A 19,771-nucleotide genomic window follows, 5' to 3' on the forward strand; every position below is an offset into this window, starting at 1 on the left:
AGTTGACAGAAAAATGAATAAGTGGCAAAGCCAGGATTCAGACCCAGGCAGGGTGGCTCTGAAGTCTGAGCTCTTCACCACTACCCTACACAACTTTTCTTGCCACCCCACTGTTTTCCTGTCTCTTATTTACTTGGAGCCTGGGAGCTGCTTTGATGATGACAGCAGGGAGTGAGGGAATTACTCTACTAAAACCAGAGGCTGCAGCAGGAAGAGAGCTACAGAAACCCACCCTGCTGGCCTCCATCTTTCCCTTTCCTCCTACTGCTAAACTCCTTAAGCCCGAGATAGCACATCCTTCTGCAGGGAGAGGAGCAGCCACCGGAGGAAGCCAAAGGATTTCCCTCTTTCCTCCAAGTCTCACTTTTCTACCCTACATGGCTGCCAGCTTCTCCCTGCCCCAACCATTTGTAGCCAAAGAACTAGGCTTAGTTAACCCATGGGAACTCCAGTTCACACGCAGGCTTAAATTGATTGTGTGCCCTGTAATATCCCCAGTGGGGCCTACCTCATTGTGCTCTGCCTATTATTTCGTTTTGTTTTCTTTTGTTTTTTAGGAAGAGTAGAGTTTTCGGTTTTGATTCCCTCAAGAAAGAGAGGTCTCTGCTGTTCTACTCTGAACTAGAGCTAGTTCAGCTCCAGAGTGGAGCCCTCAGGCTAATATAGCAAATAGAGAAGGTGGCAATCAAGGCAACAACTGCACAGTTGTGTTCATTCCTCCACTTCGCATTCCCTCAGCATTTAGGGACTTGGCTTTGTGCTGTTTTGTTTATATTTTGAGAATGTTCCGAAGAGTGGAAATGACACAGGGTAAAGGCAGGGTTCCTGAAGCCAGATACACCCAGGTTTGGAGTCCAGCTTCACCACTTACTAGCTGTGTGATGCAGGGAAGTTATTTAACCTGTGTCTTATCTGTTAGGTTCCTTATCTGTCATGGAGCTAATATAGTATCTGCCTCATAGGATGCTTGTTAGGATTTAATGAATTGATCCACATGAAATGCTTAGAACTGTACCTGGTTCATAAGTGCTCTGTAAACATTAGCTGATACTATTTTTTAAATATAGTATAGTAACAGAGAATATAACACACACACTTATTCCCACCATTCAGAATTAAAATGTGTTAAAATTTTGTCTTATCTTTAAATCCTTAAAAAAAAAAAATCATAGATAAAAGTTGAATATCCTGTGTCCTTCCTCCCCAGTCCTATTCTTCTCCCAGTGCCCCCAGGGCATCCATTGTCATGAATTTGATGTGTATCTTTCCAGTTCATTCTCACCGTGATCAGAAACAAGATGTGGAATTTGCAGGCAATGATTTTTTTTTAATTGGGACAAATAGTACCATACTGTACATAATGTTTTGCAATCTGCTTTTATCATTCAATATTTTTTCTCCTTTTATCATTTTATTCAGTGAAGAAACATGCAATGTTGTTTCTAAGATCTGCCCACATACATTCATTTCAGGCCATTAAACTGCTTTATAGTATCTCATCCTGTGGATATTCTGTGTTTTATTTAACCATCCACATCTTTATGGACATTTGGATTGGTCCTAATTTTTTGCCACCACAGTCCATTGCAATGAGCATTCTTACACTTGGTCCTTGGGCACATGTGCAAGTTTCTGTAGAACACAGACTTGCAAATGGAATTGCTGGATCATGGGGTCTGTGCCTTTTCAATTTTACTAGACACTGGGGACCTGGCAGAGGCAGTGGAGTACAGCAAGTAAGAGTGTGACTTGGGGTCTGATGTATCTAACTTCAAATCCCAGCTGTGTTACTCCCCAAACTGTGTGACTCAGCAATTCTTTGTGCCTCGGTTTCCCTACCTGTAAAATGAGGAGAAAGGTATATATTTCATAGGGTTGTTGTGTGGATTAAATGGGATAATGCATTTAAGGTACGCTACTGACCAAAACATGGTAAGCTATTATTCTTCTTTACTATGTCTCATCACATATTTCCCCCTCAAATTTGAGAGTAGACCTTTTGTAAAGTGTAGATATGTGAATATAAAAAATACTAGAAAGACATTCATCAAAATGTTAACCAGTATTGGAAATATGAGTGATCTTTTTTCTTTGTGCTTTTTTATTTTCCAAGTTTTTTGTTTGCTTGTTTTTTGGTTTTTGGTTTTGAGATGAGGTCTTACTCTGCAGACAGGTTGGGGTGCAGTGGTGTGATCATAACTCACTGTAGCCTTGACCTCCTGGGCTCAAGTTATCCTCTTGCCTCAGCCTCCCAAGCAGATGAGACTACAGTCATGTACCACCATGCCTGGTTAGTTTTTTAATTGTTTGTAGAGACAAGATCTTGCTATGGTGCCCAGGTGATCTAAAACTGGTGGCCTCAAGTGATCCTACTGCCTCGGCCTCCCAAAGTGCTGGGATTACAGGCATGAGCCACTGCACCCAGCCTTTTCCAAGTTTCCTACAAATGAAACGTATTAACTTTGTAAATAAAAAACAAAATCGCAATAAATGCAATTTTTAATGGAAAAGAAAGTAAAGTAACTGAGATTTTTTTTTAAAAAAAAAAAAAAAGAAAGAATTTTCTTTCTGGTGAGCAGGAGCTCTGCAAGAATAGTAAAAGAAGTCCTAAGAAATAGCTTTGTAAAAGTTGAAAAACAAGGTAAATGTTTTCCAGTAGAAGATTGGCTACATATAATACATGTGAAAGAATCTCCAAGATAAGGTATCTGAATGAAAAGGGAATTACAGGACACTGTGTACAATGTGTTTTCTTATTGTATTAAAATGATATTTTTATGCTTACATATGCTGTCTGTCTCTTGAAAGAGTTACAAAAACACTGGCAAGGGAACTGGGTATCTAGGACACAGCAAGGACTTCATCTTTTACAAAATATCCTTTTCTGCCTTTGGAATTTTTAACTAAATACATATATTACTTACTCAAACTTTTTCAATACAATGGTTTTAAAGTAGTTTATGCTAGAATGTAACAGACTTTTTGCAATTATTGTCAGTATCTCCTCAACTACCTTTAATCTAGCTTCCAAAGTTAGGGCAGGCAGACTAAACTGGGGCCCTTATTTGCCTTGGTGTCTGGCTCTAGAGTCTATCCTCTTGCCAGCTGTGTTGTATCCCCCCACCCCAATGCAAGAATGATTCAAAAGTTAACCAGGCACAGAAGGGTGGAAAGTGACTCCAGGAGAGCATAACAGCCTGAGTAGAGTGGGTGCATGTGGGTTTCTGTCTGTGTGCAACTACAAACAGTTGTGTAAAAATTGTAAGGTGGAAAATGGTAAGAGATGCAGCCAGAGAGGTGTTTGAAGGCCAAACTGTGGAGCCAACTCTTTATTAGTCATGCTCAATAGCTTAGACCCTCCTACCAAAGTTGTGGTGTCCCTAAAATATTTACAGTAAGGGAGTGACAAGATCCGATTTGTATTTTTGAGTTTACTTAGGCTGCTGCGTAAAGGATGAATTTGAGAGGCACATGACTGGAGATAGGAAGAGCAACTCAGAAGCTGTTAAGAGATGATGCAGGCCTGAATTTAAAATGTGAGCTAGGATGTGAACTTAGGCCTGCCTGACTCCAAAGATCAAATGTTATTATATTTCTCCATCTAACACACTGCCTGAAGAAATGAACAATTGAGTTTCTTTGTGCCAGCTTTCCCCATTCTGATGCCAGAAGTATACCAGCAGATATATGTCTTTACACTGAGACAAAGAGAAAAAGGCTACCTCTTTTATTTATTTATTTATTTATTTGTTTGTTTATTTATTTATTTATTTTTAGACAGAGTCTCGCTCTGTCGCCCAGGCTGGAGTGCAGTGGCGCCATCTCAGCTCACTGCAAGCTCCGCCTCCCGGCTTCACACCATTCTCCTGCCTCAGCCTCCCGAGTAGCTGGGACTACAGGCACCCACCACCATACCCGGCTAATTTTTTGTATTTTTAGTAGAGATAGGGTTTCACTGTGTTAGCCAGGATGGTCTCGATCTCCTAACCTCATGATCCTCCCGCCTCGGCCTCCCAAAATGCTGGGATTACAGGCATGAGCCACTGTGCCCAGCCAAGGCTACCTCTTAATAAAGCCTGTGGATTCACAAAAGCAATTCTTTGTGAAGAAGGAAACCTCGAAGTACATGGTTTGGCTATTTTTGTCAAGAATTCTTGCTTATAACATCTTGGGGAAACTTCCTTGGGGAAATAGTAAGTTTGTATTCTGCCTTGTTCTTTAAATATTTTGCTCTACTATTAGTATAAATTATCCAATATAGTTTATACCTCAAGTATAGAAACCTTTAGAGAGGTGTATCATCCATGAATCCATGAATGCCCAATTTCAAAATAACCGGCATACAAATAACACTGTACAATTAATGCAATTATACATTTTAATCTTTGATGATTCAGAAGGCAATTCATGAATCTGGGGGTGGTCAATGTTAGAAACATCATTATCATAAGCTCCTAATAGGGCAGAGTTTCTTAATGCTGTATCCCCAGTGCCTAATACATAGCAGACTTTCAATGAATGGATAAGTGAATGAATGATAGAGGACCATAGCAGTAGACTGGGTAGCCCCTTCTGATCCTGTAGCTTTCCTAGTACCAGCTTGTATGCCTTTCTTTTACATCCTTCTCCTATAAGTAGAATACAAAATAACAAGGCTGAGAAGATTGATCTATGGGAGCTTTTTTAGGGGGAGAAGGAAAAATCATCTAATAACTCAAGTGTTTTTAAACAGCTTTAGCAAGATGTAATTCTCATATCACAAAATTCACCCATTTAAAGTGTGCAATTCGGTGGGTTTTAGTATATTCACAAAGTTATGCAACCGTTACCACTACCTAATTCTGGTACATTATTATTCCCCCTAAAAGAAATCCCATGCTCACTAGCAATCAATCTCCTCCTCCCCTACCCCCTGGCAACAACCAATCTACTTTCTGCCTCTATAGATTTGCTATTCTGAACATTTCATATGAATGGAATCCTACAATATATGCTCTTTTATCACTGGCTTCTTTCATTTAACCGAACGTTTTAAAGGGTCGTCCATGTTGTAGCATGTATCAGTGCTTCCTTTATTTTTATTACTGCATAGGAGCTTTCTGAGCCAGTAATTTGTGGTTTGGGTTATCACAGCATTTCCTACATTTTGGACAACTGAAGGAACTCATCTGAAACTGAAAGGAAGCCAGCATGAATACAACCTAGAGTGAATGAGATTACAGCCACCCTCATCTTTGGCAGTGGCATATTTGTGCTGAGCCAAAGATCTGTCTTAATAGGATGGCAGGCCCAAGTTATGTGTTGTGACCTCCTACTGGCACTGGGCTAGTCTAGGAAGGGCTCTTGGGTGCTGGTATAACAGGATGAGGCGAGTGCCTCATAGCTTGTGTTTCTGGCTTGGGCAGAGCTTGGGTGCAATTCCTCGTCTTCAGACATCTGAGAAAAGTATGTCGGGATCTCCTGGTTCCATTTGTTCTGTTTGCCAGTGGGCAGAGTACACTGCGCTGTGCAGACAGGTTAGACAGTTTATTGTAGGCTGATGAAAGCAGATTAAAAAACCATCAGCTTGGTGGGAAACTAGCTCAGAATCCAATCCAAATGTCAGATGAAATATTTACACAGCCAGGAGATAAACCAAGGGAAACAGTGTGCCCTTTGTGTGTGCTTCTGAGTGTGCAGGCACACACAGAGCTGCTGACCATTTGTCAACTTCCAAGATTTATTCTGCTGCTTCTGGCAAGGGACAGCCTAATGATTTAATAGCTTGTCAACACCTACACAGAGAAACAAGGACTGGCACTTCCTCATTTCTTATTTTCTTTGCTTTAAATAGGAATTTCTATTCCAAGTCACTGGAACCTGGAAATCAGACTGTCAGATTTCTCTTGACTTGAGTGCACAGTTCCTGAATCCGAGCATGATGAATGTTATAACTTTCCTGTTATACAAACACAGGGTTGCTACCCTTTCAGAATGACCCATTGAGTTCATATCCTAAAGCTTGAGTGTTTGCTTCAGACCGGTGCCGTGAGCCAATTTCAAATTGAGTGAAACTGTTTTGTTTCTGTCCCATGAACCTCTTGAGTTGAATGCCTGCTTGAGCAATCCAGTGCCTGGTTGCCACATTTACATTTGAGATGGAAAAGTTGTTTAGAGGATTTTAGTGCAGAAGATTGGATTTCGTATGCAGGGTATTATTCTCCAGGCATCCTTGGGCAGTTGTGAGTTCCCTGAAAGAAGAGACCATGTCCTCTTCAGCTCAGCAAACCCCACGGTGCCTAGCATAGCACCTAGCACACTGTCATCTTAGTTAATTCATTTTCAGACAATTCCACCAAGATCTATGATAGAATGATAACCAGAGGGTTATATTTTATATTAGAGTAATACCTTGTGTGTACTGGGTCTTTATCCCAAAGGCAGGTAGTATAGCAAAATGGTATAGAGCTCTACTTCTCAAACTTTAATATGCATATGAATTACCTAGAGCTTGTTAAATGCAAATTCCGATTCAGTTCCTCCAGGCTGAAGCTTGAGATTGTGCCATTCTTGCAAGCTCCTGCGTGATATAATGTTGCCAAACCAGGTACCACATTTTGAGCACCAAGAATCTAGAGCTATGCTATCCAATTTGGTAACCAGTAGCCACTAGTGATTAGTAAGCATTTGAAATGTGGCTAGTCCAAATTGAGATGTGCTGTAAATTTTCAGTACACACCAGATTTTAAAGACTTAGAAGAAAATGTGAAATATCTTATTAGTAATTTTATATTGGTTATATGCCAAATTGATAATATTTTGAATGTGTTAGGTTAAATAAAATATTCTTAAAAATAATTTCACTTTTAAAAATTTTTCAATGTGACTACTCAAAACATTTTTAATTATATATGTGGCTCACATTATATTTCTACTAAACAGCACTGGTCTAGAGTAGGAGTAGCAAACCTTTAGAATAAAGGGCTAGGCCATAAATATTTTACGCTTTTCAGACCATATGATTTCTGTCCCAACTACTCCCAACTACTCAATTCTGCTATTGTACACAAAAGCAGCCATAGACAGTATGTAAATGAATGAGTGTTGGTTGTGTTCCAATAAAACTTGATTTACAAAAACAGGTAGAAATTGTAGCCTTGAAAACCAACAGCCTACAATCATGGTGAAAACCAGCAGCCTGGCAGCCACCAGAGGGAACAGAACATGGAGTAGAATGTTGGAGCTCCTTCCAAGCCTCATTTCTGAAGAATTAATATTTGGCCTGTCTAGCGGTTCCTTGGAAGACCCCACTTGCAAGGCTTTTTTTATTAGGCATGATTCAAGAGTGTGCTCAGTGTGAAAAACTTTTTCCTTGAGGTATTTGTCAAAAATAATTAGAGACAAATGATTAACTTTACAGCTGCCTATGGTAATAGACAACAGTTGTGGCGAACATTAAGCTAACCAAAAAGCTTAAAAGTAACTGCTGGGGAATGAGGTGTCCATATGGGGCTTAGAAAAGCTCCAACAAATTCCTGGGAATCTAAAAGGCTGTGCATATGCACAGGATGATATGCATTCCCAAGGCTGTGCACATGCTCAGAAAACACCTGAGAAAGGCCAAAGTTCTCACCTATGACTGAACTTCAAGCTCTGTACAAGTGAAGTGCTAAGGCAAAGTTGTTAACTGACAGAATGTTGAGGGCATGCCCCCAACACACACACAGAGCACCTTGGTAAAGACTGGGAGACTTACTGGCTCCATCAATTTAAGCAAATCTCTGTACAATCGTTAGCTGACCACTAAGCTAAGCAAGCAGAGACTTCTGTGACCCCACATGACAAAGAATCCAGACTTTGCAGAATTAATTTAGAAAAGCCACTAAACAGGCCAGGTGTGGTGGCTCATGGCTGTAATCCCAGCACTTTGAGAGGCCGAGGCAGGTGGATCACTTGAGGTCAGGAGTTCAAGACCAGCCTAGCCAACATGGCAAAACCCCGTCTCTACTGAAAATACAAAAGAAAATTAGCTGGGCATCATGGCACATGCCTGTAATCCTAGCTACTTGGGAGGCTGAGGCAGGAGAATCTCTTGAACCCAGAAAGTGGAGGTTGTAGTGAGCCGAGATCATGCCACTGCACTCCAGCCTGGGTGACACAGTGAGACTCCGTCTCAAAACAAAAAAACACTAAACAAATAAACACAGCAGCAACAACAACAAAACTCTGGGGAGAGGGAGAATTTGTTTTCCAGAGTTACCACATATAATTTTAAACGTTCAATTTTTAACAAAAGTTGTAAGATATGCAAAGAAACAAGAAATGGTGAGTACATAGGAAAAAATATCAACATAAACTATCACTGAGGATCTCCAAACATTGGAATTACTAGACAAAGACTTTAAATTAGTTATTTTAAATATGTACCAAAATTTAAAAGAATGTATGACATGTCTCACCAAATAAAGAATATCAATAAATAGAAATTATATTAAAAATAACTAAATGGTGGCCGGGCATAGTGGCTCATACCTGTAATCACAGCACTTTGGGAGGTCGAGGCAGGCCGATCACCTGAGGTCAGGAGTTCAAAACCAGCCTGGCCAACATGGCGAAACCCTGTCTCTACTAAAAATACAAAAATTAGCCAGGAATGGTGGTGGGTGCCTGTAATCCCAGCTACTCGGGAGGCTCAGGCAGGAGAATTGCTTGAACCCTGGAGGTAGAGGTTGCAATGATCCGAGATTGTGCCATTGCACTCCAGCCTGGGCAACAAGACCAATCTCAAAAAAAAAAAAAAAAAAAAAAAATACTGAAGGGAATCCTTAAGGCTGAAATGAAAGGACACTAGACAGCAACTCGAATCCACATAAAGAAATAAAGACCACCGGTAAGATTCGCTACATAAGTAAATATCAAAGTACAAATATATTTTTCTTTGTAACTCTTTTCTTCTATATATGATTTAAAACACAGCTGCATAAAGCAATAAATCCACTTTGATAAGTGCACAATGCATGAAGATATAATTTGTGTGACAATAACAACGCAAAGGAGAGGCATGAAAATGGAGCTATATGGGAACAAAGTATTTATGTACTTAGGCCATTTTGTGTTGCTATAACAGAATACCTCAGGCTGGGTAATTTATAAATAAAAGAGGTTTATTTAACTCCTGGTTCTGGAGGCTAGGAAGTTCAAGAAGCATGGTGCTGGCATTAACTTGGCCTCTGGTAAGGGCTTTTGTCCTGTGTCACAACATGGCAAAAGGTCAAAGAGTAGGAAGGCACATGCAAAGAGGCAAAATCTGAGGAGCACCCTGGCTTTATAACAACCCACTCTTGCAGGAACTAATCCATTTCTGCAAGAACTAATCCCGTTTTGCCAGAGTGAGAACTCACTCCTATGAGAACCGCACCAAGCCATTCATGAGAAATCTTCTCTCATGACCCAAACAACTCCAACTAGGCCCACCTCCCAACACTGCCACATTGGGGATCAAGTTTTAAATGAGTTTTGGTGGGGACGAACAAACCATATCCAAACCATAACATATACTATTGAAATTAAGTTGATATTAATCCAAACTGTATTGTTAAAAGTTAACATGTTAATTATAATACTCAGGCAACCACTAAGAAAATAAATATACATATACATATATATACACACACACATATATACACACATATTTATATATATAATACATTTTTATATATGTAAACTAACAAGAAAATTAAAATGGTACACTGGAAGATATCTATTTAATAAAAAAGGAATGCAGTAATGGAGGAATGAATCGAGGAACAAAAACGCCTAAGACATGGAGAACAAGTAGCAATGTGGCATACATAGACTATGCCTTATCAGTAATTATATTAAATGTAAATGATTAAACACTCCAATTCAAAATTAGAGATTGGTCAAATGGATTTTAAAAACATAATTCAACTATATGTTGTTCATAAAAGAAATACTTTAAATTCAAAGACATGCGTAGGTTGGAAGTAAAAGGATGGCAAAAGATATAGCATGCATACGGTAACCAAAAGAGAGCTGGTGTGGCTATACTAATAGACAAAATTATAAATATATGTCACCTAACTACAGAGCACCAAAATATATGCAACAAAAACTAAAGAAGTGAAAAAGAGAAATAAGAAATTTAACAATAATAGTTGGAGAAGTCAATACCCCATTTTCAATAATAAATAGAACAGCTAGAGAGAAGATCAACAAGGAAATAGATTTGGACAACATGATAAACCAACTAGAGCAGAATATACATTCTTCTCAAGTGCACATGGAACATTTTCTAGGACAGAACATAAGTTAGATTACAAAACAAGTCTCAGTAAATTTAAAAGGATTGAAATCATACAAAGTACTTTAGAATTAAATTAGATGGAAAGGAATGAAATTAGAAATCAATAAAAGAAGGAGATTTGGGGAATTCATAAATATGTGGAAATTAAACAGCACACTCCTAATACAAATAGGTTGAAGAAGAAATCACGTTGCTTCATGGCCTTTTGGCTAAGTTCAAGTGTAGTATCTGTCCTTATCAGTTTAATAACTGATACATCCTCTATCTGAGGACAATACATTAAATGGATTTTTGGAGCAGGGAGATGGAATAAGAACCAGTTTCCTCCACTCCATGCGTCAACCTGGTATTGCAGTACCTCCAGAAATGGTGCACCCCTCCCAATAAAAATAAATAAAGAAAAGAAAAGAAATCACAAAGGAAGTTCGAAAATACTCTGAGATGAATGAAAACAAAAACAAAACATGCCAAAACTTATGGAGTGCAATGAATGCAGTACTTAGAGGGAAATTTGTAACTGCAAAGGCCTGCTTAACAGTAAGAAAGATTACAAATTAATAACTTAATCTTTCATCTTAAGAAAATAGAGAAGGAAACTAAACCCAAAGCAAGCAGAGGAAAAGAAATAATAAAAATTAGGTGGGGCATGATGGCTCACACCTATAATCCCAGCACTTTGGGAGACCAAGGCGGGTGGATCACCTGAAGTCAGGAGTTCGAGACGAGCCTGGCCAACATGGTGAAACCCTGTCTCTGCTAAAAATAAAAAAATTAGCCGGGCATGGTGGCGTGCTCCTGTAGTCCCAGCTACTCAGGAGGCTGAGGCAGGAGAATCACTTGAACCCTGGAGATGGAGGTTGCAGTGAGCCGAGATTGCACCACTGCACTCCAGCTCTGGGTGACAGAGCAAAACTCTGTCTCAAAAAACTAAATAAATTAAAAATAAAAATTAGAGCAAGAAGAACTGAAATAAAGAATAGAAAAACAATAGAGAAATTTGGTGAAATCAAAAGTTGGTTCTTGGCAAAGCTCAGCAAAATTACAAAACTTCAGGTATACTTAAGAAAAAAATGTCTCAAATTATGAAAATCAGGAATGATAGTGGAGATATTACTACCCACCTTAGAGAAATAAAAAGGAGTATAAAGAGCCAGGCATAGCGTCTCACACCTGTGATCCCAGAACTTTGGGAGGCCAAGGCATGAGGATCACTTGAGCCCAAGAGTTCGAGACTAGCCTGGGCAACATGGTGAGACCTTGTCTCAAAAAAAAAAAAAAAAAAAAAAAAAAAGCATAAGGGAATACTATGAACAACTGTGTGCCAACAAATTTTATAACCTAGATGTAATGAAAATATTCCTAGAAAGACACACAATACCAAAACTAACAAGAAAAAATGGAATGGAATATCTGAATAGACCTAAACCAAGTAAAAGAGATTGAATTAATAATTTTTTGATTTCCCACAAAGAAAACCCCAGGCACATATGGTTTCACTAGTTAATTCTGATTGATACCAATAATGGCTGAATTTATTTGTCAACTTTATTGGGCCACAAAAATGCTCAGATACCTGGTTAAACATTATTTCTGATTGTATGTGTGAGGGTGTTTCCAGAAGAGATTACCATTTGGATTATGAGACTAAATCAAAAAGATTTTCCTTAGTATGGGTTGGCATCATCCAATGTGTTGAGGGCCTGAATAGAACAAAAAGGTGAAGGAAGAATTATCTCCCTCTCTTCCTCCCTTCCCTTCTCTTCCCTCCCTTCCCTTCCCTCCCCACTCCTCTCCTTCCATCTCTCAATGACTGACTGCTTGAGCTAAGATTTCAGTTTTCTCCTGCCCTAGGACTGGGATTTACACCATCAGCCCTCTGGTTCTCAGGCCTTTGGACTTGGAGTAGAACTTACACCATCATTTCTCCTGGTTCTCAAGTCCTCAGACTCAGACTAGAGCTATACAACCAGCTGTCCTTGGACTCCATTTTGCAGATGGCAGGTCAAAAGTCTTCTCAGCCTCCATAATTTCATGAGCCAGTTCCTCACAATAAATCTATTTTATATAGATAAATGATAGATTTATTTATCTAGATATTTATTTTTACATGTATATCTAGAGAGCGAGAGAGAGAGAGAGAGAGATTTCCTATTTGTTCTTTTTCTCTGGAGAACCCTGACAAATAAAACTTCCCAACTATGAGGCCAGTTCTACCTTTATGCCAAAACCAGATAAAGAAATCACAACAGGCTGGGCACAGTAGCTCACGCCTATAACCCCAGCACTTTGGGAGGCCAAGGCAGGAGGATCACTTGAGCCCAGGAGTTCAAGACCAGCCTGGGCAACATAGCAAGACCCCCATCTCTACAAAAACTTTTTTAAAAAATTAGGCAGGCATGTCGGTGTGCACCTGTAGTTTTAGCTACTTGGGAGGCTGAGGCGGGAGGACTGCTTGAGCCCAGCAGTTTGAGGCTGCAGTGAGCTATGATTGTACCACTGCACTCCAGCCTGGGTGACAGAGTGAAACCCAATCTCTAAATAATAATAGCAAAATAACCCAGTTTTAAAATGAGCAAAGGATACACATAGACATTTCTCCAAAGAAGATATATAACTGGTCAATAAATATATGAGGAAATGCCTGACATCATTAGTCATTAGGGAAATGCAAATCCCAAACCACTATGAAATATCACTTCACTCCTACTAGGATGACAATAATAAAAAAGATGGATAATAGCAAATGTTGGCAACAATGCAGAGAAATAGGAACCCTCATACATTGCTGGTGGAAATATAAAATGGTGCAGCCACTTGGGAAAACAACACGGCAGTTCCCTAAAAAGTTAAATAGAGTTACCAAATGACCCACAAATTTTATTCCTAGGTATATAACCACATATGTTCACACAAGAATGTGTACACAGATTTCCATAGCAGCATTATTCATAATAGCCAAAAACTGGGAAACAACCCAAATGTCCATCAACTGATAAATGGATAAACAAAATGTGTATCTATACAATGGAATTCAGCCATAAAAAGAACAAATTACTGATACATACTACAATATGGATGAACCTTGAAAACATTATGCTAAGTGAAAGAAAGACATAAAAGGCCACATATTCTATTATTCCATTTGTATGAAATGTCCAGAATATGAAAATCCATAAAGACAGAAAGTAGATTACTGGTTGCCAGGGAATAGGGGAACAAGAAGTGAATGCTCGATGGATATGGGGTTTCCTTCATGGGTGATGAAAATGTTCTGGAATTAGATATTGGTTGCACAACTTTGTAAATATGCTACTTGTGAATATACTAAACAATGCACTCTAAAAGGGTAAATTATATCTCAAGGAAAAAAAAAAGGCAGAGGGACAGATTTGGCTCATGGGCCATAGTTTGTCAACTCCTGGTCTAAAGCAATGAGTTTTGGAGTCACACAGATCAGAGTTAGAATCCTAATTTTCAACTTAGGAGCTCTATGACCTTGGACAAGTCACTTAATAGCTTTAAGCCTCACTTTTCTTTTTTATATGTTGGGGATATGTATAGTGTCTCCCTTGTATTGTGTGAGGGTGGAGTTAGGTCAAATATAAGCTCCATGAAGGCACGCTATCTCCAGGGCCTAGAACTGGCAGGCTCTCAATATACATGAATGAATAACTGAAGGATTTCACGCAGTCGCTGACTCATTGTAATAAATAATAGCAAATCCTTATACAGTATTTACTGCATTACAGGTACTATTCTAAGTGCTTTGCAGAACATTATTTCATTTAATACATAGTATTATTATCCTCATTTTCCAGATGAGGAAACTAAGGTACAAAAAAAATTATGTAATTTGCCCAAAATTACATGCTAGCAAATGGTACAGCTAAAATTAAAACCCAGGCAGTTGTGCTCATAAGTCTATGCAATAAATGTTGAATGTCAGTTATCATCAACATCATCATCATCATCATCATCATCATAGAGTTTAAAACATATCCAAGGATACAGATCTCCTTTCTCCTTTTGGTATCTAAGCACATACTAAAAACTCTACCTCCTCAGTGTTTGATTTAGGGTGAGGATGCTTCCCAAGTCTCTGATGTTCTGCTAGAGAATATATTCATTCTTTCATCTATCCATTCATTCATGTATTTATCAAGCATGTACAGGATCCCTACTGTGTTCTAGGCCCTGTGCTATATAGAGATAAAAAAAGACATACTATCTATCCTGAAAGAGCTCAATGTCTAGTCGGGAAGACATTTATAATCCACAGTGATAAGTGCTGTAGTAGAGATTATGCAAGGCTGCTGTGGAAGCAGAGAAGACCCAAGCAGGGGATAGTGTGGAGGTAGGAAGAAGGAAGGACCTGTGAACACTTCCTGGAGGAAGTGGTACCTGGAGAATGTTCCCAAAAAGGAATGTGGATTCGTCAGGTGTAGGAAGGGAGAAATAAGTCAAGATTAGGTTAAAGTATATGTGTGTGTGTGTGTGTGTGTGTGTGTGTGTGTACACATGGGAGGTTGCAGTGAACCGAGATTGTGCCACTGGGAGGTTGCAGTGAACCAACATCATGCCACTGCACTCCAGCCTGAGCGACAGAGTGAAACTTCGTCTCAAAAAAAAGCCCTCATATATATATATATATTTTCCAGTAGTTCTGTTTCTCTAGAGAACCCATCTAATACCAATCTCTGTTAAATTTTACCCAGTTGTCCCCAAAATATCCCTTACATGGATTTGCTCAAATCAGGCTCCAAAGAAGGCCCATACTTTAGGCATATACTTGTTAGGTTTAAGGCTACTTGATAGAATTTCAGGCCTTATGGAAAAGTGGGGACTAATCAGCTTGAAGCCCCTCTGGACATCCCAGATTCCCTAACCCTAGGAGCTTCAGGATAGCCTCTCCCTGGCTGGAGAAAGGAACTAGCCATTCAGGCCCCAGGTCCCTCATCAGATCTTTTTTCTGTTCCCCAATAAGGGGTGGAGGGACTGTCACCTTGGGGTGGAGTAGGGAGACAAGGAGAACCAGAGAAATGCTTTGCAACCAAGTTTGTGCTCTGCCTCCTGTCCAACCACCCCTAATCCCCACCTCCATCCTGGCTGACCTCAGAAATATTTGGTTCAGCTGTGTAAATGTCATCGTAATTACAGTCATTCTTAGGAGCTGCTTATCATTATGCCTAATTACAGTACAGCACAATAATCATTATGTGTATCATTAAAGATGTGTCAGATTGACTTTGCCATTAGTTTTATTGTATTTCAATACTAAATTGCTCCAGTAGGCACAGCTTTTAGAGCTTGTTGCTCGTGGTCCCTACTGGGGAGCACAAGACCAGCTGTTGGCCGGCCTGCATCTGAGCATCCCATCCTGTCCCGTCCAGTCCTGTCCACTGCCACCTGCACTGGCTCTGCTGCAGCCCAGTTCGGAGGTGCATGCCTGCCTGCCTGCCTGCCTGTCTGTCCTTCCTCTCAATGGACTGCACACCTGGGCTTAAGGCAGAGTGATTTGCACTTAACAAACAACAGAAACAACCAAAACGACAAAACCCTGAAGGCTCTGCCAGCATCAACCACTGTTTCCCCCGTCCACCAGGATCTCAGTCAAGCTTCTCATTGATTCATTCCATGCAACGTTTTCATTATTCTCCCTATATGATGACAGGGAATGTGAAATGAGCTGATATGTCCAAAGTCATCGGGTTCATCATTAGCAGAACCAGAAACAGAACTAGAAGCTGTGATGCTGAGCCAGAGCTTCTGTGGGAGCCCTGGCCAGGTCAGGCTCCATGCGTTAGGCATTCCTCTCTGGTAATGGATGCATTTTCAGTTTTCAAATGTACTAAACGATGCTATCTGTGCTGCTGGGCAACTTCTTGAGAAGCAAGCACAGGAGAGTTGAGGGGTGTGGGGGCGGGGAGCAGTACTTTTCCAACTCGTGTTTTCGTGCTGTGAGAACCAAGCTGAGAGCCTGGACGAGGTCACCCTACACCTTGCCTCGCTGGTACATTGTCAGGCTGCCTCTGCCGGCAGACTTCTTGCAGCTTGCCAGCACCAAGGTCGTCACGAATCAGATAAACCAGTGTTGAAGAAGCATGTGTAACATATCAAATCGTTGCCTAACGAGACTTTCCTCTGGGTCCTGTGCAGATCCAACAAGTGAGTTCAGTGCATGTTTGCTCAAATGCTCATTTATTCAGCCAGCCTTGAGTGAGGGCCATCTTTGTGCCCTGCATTGTGCTAAGAAAGCATCTTTGTGCTGTGTAGTTCTTGCTCCTAAGAGCTGCACTCACGGCCCAATGGGGAAGGAGAGCATGTAAACAAAGATGCCAGAGTAGGCCAGAGGGCTGTAAAAGGCCTTTTGGATGGCCAGGTGCGGTGGCTCATGCCTGTAATCCCAGCACTTTGGGAGGCTGAGGCAGGCAGATCACAAGGTCAGGAGATCGAGACCATCCTGGCCAAAATGGTGAAACCCTGTCTCTACTAAAAATACAAAAATTAGCTGGGTGTAGTGGTGTGTGCCTGTAATCCCAGCTACTCGGGAGGCTGAGGCAGAAGAATTTCTTGAGCCAGGGAGTTGGAGGTTACAGTGAGCTGAGATCGCGCCACTGCACTCCAGCCTGGCAACAGAGTGAGACTGTCTAAAAAAAAAAAAAGACCTTGTGGAAACACAGGGGAGGGAATGAGGAACTCTGCCTTTGGGGAGTCAGCAAAGACTTCAAAGAGGTTACATTTGAGCTGAGTCTTGAAAGCTGAGTAGGAATGGTCTAACCTGAGAAGGGAGGGCTGGGCATTCTCTGCAAAGGGAATGGTGAGTGGAAAGGCAGGGAAGTGTGACAGAGCGTGAAGGAACCCAGGATCCTTTTGCAGATAAAGAGGAAACGAGTTTCCATCAATGTGTCTCATGGCCTTAATAATTTAAGGTCAGACCTCAAGGTGGACCATCACTCTGGTTGACTGGTTTTCCATGACCTTTGCTTCTCTGCCCCGCTTTTGTGCCAGCCTTTTGGCCTTTTTTGCAGTACCTCTGAATTTAGCTGAAAAGCTTATGCTGAAATATGCCATTTGTGCCAATCACACTGGCCCATTGAATGGCTACATTTTGTGCCAATCACACTGGCCCATTGAATGGCTTAGCTATATGTTATTCTAGGTTTTGTGGAGCAGCAAAAGGAGGCCTTTTTATCCCTAGAGTCAAACTCAAGGAAGCAGAGCCTGCTGTGGGAAAGGATGGCACAAAATCTTTGAGGACATCTGAACTCCATGGGCTAGGCATTTGCTACCCATGTCTGTTGTCAACTGAATGGCGTGTTTGTTGAGCTGCGACTGCTCTCTTCATTAGAGGGACATTAAAATGCTGTTGGTTTGAGTGAGGCAAGGTGATAAATCACCCTTGTGTAGACTCTTAAACTATTAGGGGACAAGCCTAAGTGTGCCTTTGCTAATCTGTTGGTGAGCATTAGCCACATCTAGAGCCTTGGAGGGGCCCAACAGTCATAAGTTGGAGTTTTTGTAATGAAAATGAAACCCCCTTCATTTATCTAGCCTCTAGAACTTTTCACAAAATTTCTTCCTGTGATCCTCATATACAACCCTTTAAGGTTGGTGGGGTGGAAACTTGTGCCCCATTTGACCAATGTGGTGACAGAGCCTTGAAGAATTAAGTGTTGGCGGAAACCAGGCCCCTGATCACAGTGCTGGGGACCTTTCCTACTACTCCGTGCTGCCTGCTTCTGAGCCAGCCTTTCCCCTGCAACGTGTGGGCCTGGGCAGAGGTGGCACTCACGCATTTACAGGACAGCTGGCTGCTGGGAAGCACCAAGTCTACAACTGTGGAACAGCCTCCCCGCTATGTTCACAGTACCCTTGCCTTAAGAAATACCTCTGGATGCTTGCCATGTTAGCACCAAACTAGTAAGGTAGATAAAGAATGATAAAGAGCAACCTTGCAGAGCAAATACCCCTCCAAGATCTATGTCATTTACTCCCTTCTTACCAGCAGGATCAGGTTCAACCTACATAAATCTATTTTAGTGTATTTTAATTGCTTGTAAACTAAGTATTTCCTGGATATGCCACTGACCATGAATAATTAGAATCATTTCAATGACTGGGTTTTGGAAAGTGAATGGGAGAGCAGACAAAAAGGGGCTGCTCAGAAGCGAGAGTCATTTGTTAAAGTGTAAGTGGAAGCGTTGTCTCAGCCTTCTCCAGTTTTGGTTTGTTTTTGTCATGATGTCACTAGAGCCGCCTGTTTTTCAGCTACTCTGGCTGCCCTTCATTTTGTATGCATCTCTCATGTTAAGTAGTGCCAGCTGCTGACAATGACCAGGCCTGACTGGCCACATGTCAGAGTCATTCATTCACTCAGCAAAGATGTATGGAGCGCCTACTATGTGCCAGGCCCATACCAAATCTTAGGGACAAAGAAAAGAATAAGGCCCAGTTCCCACCCTTGAGGAGAACACTGCCCAGTGGAGGAGACAAGCACAAAAACAGTTACACTAGAATGTGTAAGTGATAGAATCAAGAGGCAGTGAGCTGTGGGAACACAGAGGAGGAACTTGCTCCATCTGGGGGAGCTGGGAACGGCACAGTAGAGAGGCAACATTTAGCAAGGGCTCAAGGGAAACAGAAGAATTGACCAGATAAAGAGGAGTGGGGAGAGACACTTCAGGTCAATGTGGCTACAGTTTAGGGGCTGTAGCCCAGGCCATGGTGTGCGATAAGGCTGGAGAAGTCAGCTGAGCCAGACTGTGAAGGCCTTTGTATGTCCTGCTTTCAAGTTTGGACTCAGTCCTGCAGTCAGTGGGGAGCCGACCACGGTTTTTAAGCAAGGGAATGACATGATCAGATCTGAATTTCTGATGGAAAGCTCAGGAAGGCCGGGGAGACAGGGAAATCAGTTAGAAGCTGACTAGGATTTTGCTTTGTCTTCCCTCTGGACTGCAGGAGCTCCTTGTCTGCACCTCTATTATGGTTCTTCCCACAGTGCATTACAATTGATCATTTGCATAGCTGTCTCTCCATTCACTCCTTGAGGGCAGGGGCCAAGTCTCTTGCATCTCTTCATGACCACAGCTTGGCACACAGGAGTACTCAAGAAACACTGGTATCATGTGAATGAGTGAATAAATGAATCAATAGGTGCTGAGCAAGTGCAACTCCAATTTGCCCCAAGTAACCTCTCTGATGGATATATCAGAGATAAATCCTACTCTGATAGAGTAGCAATTCCATCCATGGCTTTGCCCCTCTCTACCAAGGCCATCATTCTATTGTGGTCCATCACAAAAGAAACATGCATTATTCAAAGCAGACAAGAAAGTTGCTTACAGAGCTGTGTTGGTGCTGGTTTTGACCCAGTACTCTGTTCTTTCTGTATAAATTAATTTTCGATGACTTGTTTACAGTATGTCTTCATCGTCCTCATTCTACTTCTTGTGCATTTCATACCTT

The 19,771-nt window shown here is 41.1% G+C and overlaps 1 protein-coding gene and 1 non-coding gene across 3 annotated transcripts in view; both read left to right on the top strand.

Moving 5' to 3' along the window:
- HDAC8 (histone deacetylase 8) overlaps nt 1-19,771 on the top strand; it is a 257,280-nt gene that overhangs the window by 200,731 nt on the left and 36,778 nt on the right. The window lies entirely within an intron of this gene.
- LOC119621033 (U2 spliceosomal RNA) lies at nt 10,496-10,686 on the top strand. The gene has a single exon (XR_005237565.1). It is a non-coding gene; the product is annotated as a U2 spliceosomal RNA (small nuclear RNA).

This window comes from Chlorocebus sabaeus, chromosome X (genome assembly GCF_047675955.1).
Source record: "Chlorocebus sabaeus isolate Y175 chromosome X, mChlSab1.0.hap1, whole genome shotgun sequence".
NCBI lineage: Eukaryota > Metazoa > Chordata > Mammalia > Primates > Cercopithecidae > Chlorocebus > Chlorocebus sabaeus.